Genomic DNA, 6,568 nt, shown 5'->3' with positions numbered 1-6,568 from the left:
CTCTCCCCCTTCTGCTTGTCAATGAGGGTGATGATGCCTTTCCTCATGGATTCTAACATGCTGCCAGCCTGGAGCATACTCTTGTTTACTGGCAGACATGTTGATTCTTTCCTCAAATCAGTGCACAATAAAAGAGACTGATTCTGTCAGGCTCCTTTTTATACAGGCCACCTGGACCTGGCTGAGAAAGGCAGAGTGAGAGCAGGGAGGGGAAGAGACAAGAGTGAAGATTAAACAGAGAGCTCGATGGAGGAGACACCCAGAGTGACAGACAGAGAGAGAATGGCCCCTCATCTTTCAGCTCCACCTCCAGTTTCCTCCGGGCTGCCAATTTCAAACCCTTTATTAACAGTAGAACCGAAACCCAGCTCTCCACACATACCCTTCCAGACTCGGCCTTCATAGTCAAGGCTTTCCAGCCGGAGCGTTTAAATATGGTCCCGATGCAATTAACGCTCAGTAATATTCCCACCTAAACACAGTCCATTCTATACTAAGAAACCTCCTCATTAACATCACCATTTCCACACACATCCGCTTCCAGCAGTTTACAGCACCTTACTGCAGCTGTTTGGGGAATCTCATGTGTTAAGATTGGAGTTGGAAAGCGGCCTTTACCCGGCAGTGTTATTGTCTCACACTGAATCTGCCAGACATCCTGTTCTCTTTGTTGTGAGAGACAGCACGGATTTACGAAATGTTCATTTGAAATGATCTCCATTGAGAACGAGCCCGGCCGTGGGACAGGTATTCCAGTGCAAAGAGCTGTCCATGACCGAGTGTTGCGGACTGGCACAATGCAACATCCAAGACTATGTGCTGTGGGACGGCATTAAAGCTTGGGGAAGCCACCATGGAGACTCAATGGGGAAAGGCTGCAGTCGAAGGCCCTAGTAGGCCACAGTACAGTGAGGGGCGGGAACCCGTGTAAAACCCCTTGGGCTGTTTGCACCAGAGAATGTTTGATGTGTAATGTAAATACTGTAAATATAACCTGTGCAGGCAGGGATCGTGAGATACATCATGTACATTATTGAAGGAAACTGATCTGTATTGTACCTTATGTAATATTAAATTTGAACTGCTTTGCAATGTAGTTGCACAAATTATATGAATAAAATACATATTGTGCAAAAGAAAGCAGCTTTCCTGTCAACACACACCTTGTCTCAGGGCACAACTTTCCTGTGATCTTGTCATACCCAACTTCGCTCTATATCTTCTGACACACACACTTTACAGTCTGTCATTTCCAAAAACAAGCATTCTAAAATCAAAAGACCTTTTGTTTATTTCTCCTTTCTTTTCATTTCTCCTCTATTCTTCTCAATCACTCCCTTCAACAGTCCTATTCAGATCAAGGTGGAATGTGAATCGTGTCACAACTCACCTGACACTATTATTACCCTTCTTTTCTCTTGTCTCATTCAATGGGAAAGTTTTATTCACCAGTCTGTTGCTGTTTTACACTCTTGCCATACCATCTGGTATTGCATCCATCTGAATTCTGTGCTTTCATGGCCTTATATTTCTTTTCCACTTCTGGGTGATTTGTTTTCTTCAGTTTCATTCAACCAGGCTGGACCACAGGGAAGTTTAGAACCTTTGCCTTGGACGGGTCCACGTTGATCCATTACATTCAGAATCACCTCCTTGAAATAACTCCATAGTACAACTACAGTAACCACACAGCATCTGCTTCAAACACTCCTCCACATTTTATCTGTTCTGACCGTCAACACCTCCAGCTCTTTTGTTTAAGTGGAACCCATCAGGTGTGTATAGGCTCCTTCTATTCTGAAAGCTGTAGCACTGGTTCAGGGAATTCAGCCCTGTTTCTCTACTCGAAAGGATCAGCCATGCTTGATCTGCCTCGTATTTTGCTTTTATTGCAACGTTACAAGACCTCCAATCCTCTGGCACCACACCTGTATCCAGTGAGGGATTGGAAAATGATGGTCAGACCTTCCACTATTTCTTCCCTGGCTTCTTTCAACAGCCTGGGGTACATTTCATCTGGACCTGGTGATTTATCCACATTCAAGGATGCTCATCCCATTAAGACTTCCTCTCTCCTTAATTTATCACGTCCAATACTTCACACTCCTCCTCCTTCATAACAATATCTGCATCACCCTCTCATTCGGGAAAACAGTAAAGTATTCATTAAGGATATTGGCAACATCTTCCACCCCGATACAAAGGTTACATTTTTGATCTTTTATGTGCCCTGCTGTTTGCTCAGTTGGCTCCAACTCTCATGTTTTGTTGCAACATCTTTGGGTCCATTGTTCCTTTGTTTGTCCATGTTCTTTCCTGCTTTTTCTTTGCTTTTCACCGCTGCTCCCAAACGCCTCCAGTGCAGTCAAAACACGAAGTGTCACAAGTGGGATTCGAACCCACGTCTCCAATGGAGACTGCGACTTGAACGCAGCGCCTTAGACCGCTCGGCCATCCTGACTACCTGCGACTTGCTATCAATGCTAAGGAAATTATTCATTCTTTGTGAAAGTATTTGTGAGATTGTGGAAATGTCTGGAAGAGGAAAGACCAGCGGGAAAGCTCGAGCCAAGGCCAAGTCTCGCTCCTCCCGGGCTGGACTGCAGTTCCCGGTGGGCCGTGTTCACAGGCTCCTGAGAAAGGGTAACTATGCTGAGCGTGTGGGTGCCGGAGCCCCGGTCTATCTGGCTGCTGTGCTCGAGTATCTGACCGCTGAAATCCTCGAGCTGGCCGGGAACGCAGCCCGGGACAACACGAAGATCCGCAACATCCTCAGACACCTGCAGCTGGCCGTCCGCAACGACGAGGAGCTCAACAAGCTGCTGGGAGGAGTGACTATCGCTCAGGGCAGGGTGCTGCCTAATATCCAGGCCGTGCTGCTGCTGCCCAAGAAAACCAGCGCTCAGAGCTCCCAGAAAAAGTAAAGCGTCCAAAATGTCATCAAATAAACCAAAGGCTCTTTTCAGAGCCACCCACAGTCTCTGTGAAAGGACTGGTTACTGTCAGGAGGGAGTCAGTGATGGAGTTATTGTGACAGTGGATTGACCTGTTTCACATCTGTCCAGGTGTGTTTTCAGTTCCCTCTCTGGATTTCGCTCTGTTTCTTTGCTCACACATCTCCCCCTCTAGTTAAGTGAAGAAGTGAACTACAGGGTGTCAGAATCAACAATTTAATAAATCCCGCTGCCTTCGATTTTATAAATCCCGAGATTATCCCGGTACATTAACGGGAACTGGTTCGGAGCTGATGAATTAATTTAATAATGGAAGTGTCCGGGTTAATTCTCTGTTTTTCATTTGGACAGTTTGAATTGTGTTTTTATTTTCTCTCCGGTGATCTGAGCGCCGCTTCTCAATGAGAATCTGCTCCCGGAACAGAGTAAATGCAGGAAGGAAGAGGCCATTCTCGGGCTGTGTGTTTCTCTCCTAACCTGATCTGTTTAGACCGCACTGTTCCCAGAGGACGGAATCAGTGAGAGTTGTGCACACACTGGAGCTGAGTCCATTGCAGCGCTTTCAGGTGTGCCTGCCCCCCGGCCCTCCCTATTCTGCGGACACAGAGCTGTCTGTTTCCCCCGGCGGCGGGATAGAGTCGGGGATTCTCTCCCCGCAGTGTCAGGGTCTGCAGCCCCGGGGAACTGGCGGTTTCAGTCAGAGTGACCGAGCTGCCTTACATATCCTGTGTACTGATCTCCAATGGATTCAAATATTAGTGAACTCATTGGGTAATGTTTGTAAATAACCCTCATGTGAACGGAACCGGCTCCATTAATGCCTTCCAAATAAAACTGGGATCCATTTCTTTTCCCCAAATGCCAGCTAACGGATCCTAGGAGCGGGGTTGAGATTGTGCTGAGCAGCAATGAGTCTCCGGTAATGCTGCTTTCTAAATTCCAGATCAGCTCTCAGTCCGACAGGCCTTTCGGGAAAGTGATGTGACAAAACAGAAACCATGTGGCCGCCCCTCCAATCTAATGGGTTTGATGATGAACAGAGATGGCAGCTCTTTCCTTTGCTGATTTGGTGGCTCTGAAAAGAGCCCTTGTTACACTTGTTACTGAAGCTGGGTTTAAGGTGCGTTCCCCGCGGATGCGGCGGGCCAGCTGGATGTCTTTGGCCATGATGGACCGGGATCATTCTGGTGAATCTGCTAATTTTCCGGCAGAAGCATCAGTCGCTGTTTGAACTGTTTAAAGTCAGGTATGTATTAGCAGCCAGAAAGTGAAGGGCAGTTCATTGCTCCCTGCAGCATTATCCGCCTCTTTCAGGAGAAAAGATCAGAAACCGCTCGTTTCTGTCAGTCCCCGAGAAGCCTGTGAGAAGCGGTTAGTCGCTAATTTGTTCCTTTTACAGAGTGGAAGCTGATATTTGTCCCGTTTTAAATTGCTGAACCGGACCTTCCTCCCGCCGCTTACAGTTAACAGATTGACAAATGAAAACGATTCCTAAAATCGCGTCAGGATTTTGTGACGGTAAATACAGTAAAACAGAACATAAAATGAGAGGTTTTAAAATTGTTGCCTGAAAATTGAAATTTTCCATCACTTCAATTCCTTCCTGCTCTGGAATTGCCAGGCTTTTTCCAATTGGAAAATCTGAGCCAATGAGAACTTCTATTTACTTATATGTGATTCTCCTATTGGTTAAGAATTGGATTGAGAAGCGGGTGACCAATCAGAGACAGAGTCAAACTGCGGGGATTCCAGGCCCCCAGTAACTGAGCTGAAACTGTTCAGATTGACAAACCCTGGCAGTAGCTTCACACATTGGACACTTCACACTGAGTCCTTCAAGGGCTGGTGTGAGAGAAGCTTCAGATCCTGTCATTACTCTCTGACTCATTATTCATCTCGAACCAAACAATTAATAAATGTGAAGCATTGAAGAGACTTTTCACTCTCACTGCAGAATGTGTCATCTGGGGAAATAAGGAACTATTATTTTCGGAGATTCCAGGTACGTTCCCCCCTGAACAAATCCATTCCTAACATTCCCGATCACAGCCTATCCCAGCTCCTGTTGTCACCCGACTCCAGCTGAATTGGAGAAACTCATGTGTTGGGGTTTGAGTGTGAGGTGGGGTTTCTCCGCCAGTGTTACTGTCTTACAAACTCTCCCCCTGAATTTGTGAACTGAGACTGCACCGAACACATCCCCAGTTAGAGTGAGGGCCGGACATCCCTCTGTTTTATGACAGAGAGTGGGGAAAGGGCTGGGTGGAGGGGAGTCACCAGGGATCCTGGATTTACTCCAAATCATTTCCATGTGGAATCTGCAGGCAGGGCCTGGACAGGGATCATTTGATCAGGGGATCAGCTCTTTCCTGAGAGATGTGGGTGGCTCTGAGAAGAGCCTTTGTGTTCAGATGTTTACAAGTTTCCCGCGCTTTCACTTCTTTCCAGACCCTGCTTTCTGAGACTTCGCTGCTTTCGGCTTGACCTTGCTCTTCCATGTCTGCATTTTCTTCAGCGCCTTTCCGCCCGCCGCACTCTTGCCTTTTTTGACCTTCTTCGCTGGAGACTTTTTCTGAAGCGCTGCTTTCTTCACCGCCTTATTTGGCGTTGCCGCCGCCTTGCTGCTCGTTTTCTTGGCTGTTACTTTCTTTGTTGTCACTTTCTTGTCTGCTGGTTTCTTCACTAAAGATTTCTTGTCTGCTGGTTTCTTCACTGAAGATTTCTTGTCTGCTGCTTTCTTCACTAAAGATTTCTTGGCTGCTGGTTTCTTCACCTTCTTTCCCACTTTTCCCTGGGTTTTCCTTCTTGCTGATTTTGAAGGAGCCGGAGGCGCCCTTTCCCTTGCTCTGCACCAGGGAGCCTTTGTTCACATTCCTCTTGATACTTTGCTTGATCTGGGTCTTGAGCTTCTCCTGAGCGGTGGCAGACCTGCAAGGAATCAACTACCAGCTAGCGTATAAAGCGAGACCAAGGCTCAGGGCCTTAAGTTACCTGGAGGGGAGTCGGAGAGGCAGCGAATCCTGTGAGGAACCACAATCCAGGAAGGATGAGAAGGTCATTGTCAGGGTACAGAGGAGATTAAGTTAAAGATTTACCAGTTTATAAGCAAGCGCAGAGCCAAGGAACGGTGCTGGGGCAGATCAAATAATAGGAAGCTGTGATCAGTTGGAAGGCAAGAGTGATTAAATGACAGAAGAGATGATGGTGCAAGGCAAAAGTCAGTGAAAGAATAAGTAACATTTTGTAAGCACAGATACCAGGAGTGGGGTTTGAACCCACATAGACACATGTCTATTGGATTTTAAGACCAACGCCTTAACCACTCGGCCATCCTGGTACATTAGCCCACCACTGAAAATGAAATTTAATGTGATCCGGGTGCCATCTGGCCTTTTCCAAAATAAAGTTATGACTCCTCTCCCATGCTAAATTGGACTCTTCATTATTTATGAACCTCAATCGGATCACCCCTCAGTCTAGGTTTCTCTAAGGTGTAGGGTCCCAACTCTTTTAGTCTAACTTGATAACCAAGATGTCTTATACTGGGAATTCGTCGAATGTCTCTCCTCTGTACCCTTTCCAAAGCCTCAATATCACCCATCATGTGAGGAGAC

General features: G+C 46.7%; 2 non-coding genes across 2 annotated transcripts; both read right to left on the bottom strand.

Moving 5' to 3' along the window:
- Window positions 1–2,378: 2,378 nt before the first annotated feature.
- On the bottom strand, window positions 2,379–2,461 carry trnal-caa (transfer RNA leucine (anticodon CAA)). Its single transcript has one exon. It is a non-coding gene; the product is annotated as a tRNA-Leu (tRNA).
- A 3,747-nt stretch (window positions 2,462–6,208) lies between these two features.
- trnal-uaa (transfer RNA leucine (anticodon UAA)) lies at window positions 6,209–6,291 on the bottom strand. Its single transcript has one exon. It is a non-coding gene; the product is annotated as a tRNA-Leu (tRNA).
- Window positions 6,292–6,568: the final 277 nt, after the last annotated feature.

The sequence above is a fragment of the Heterodontus francisci genome, unplaced genomic scaffold, assembly GCF_036365525.1.
Source record: "Heterodontus francisci isolate sHetFra1 unplaced genomic scaffold, sHetFra1.hap1 HAP1_SCAFFOLD_51_2, whole genome shotgun sequence".
NCBI lineage: Eukaryota > Metazoa > Chordata > Chondrichthyes > Heterodontiformes > Heterodontidae > Heterodontus > Heterodontus francisci.
Note: the sequence above shows the minus strand (reverse complement) of the source record. Positions and strands in the feature narration are given on the sequence as shown.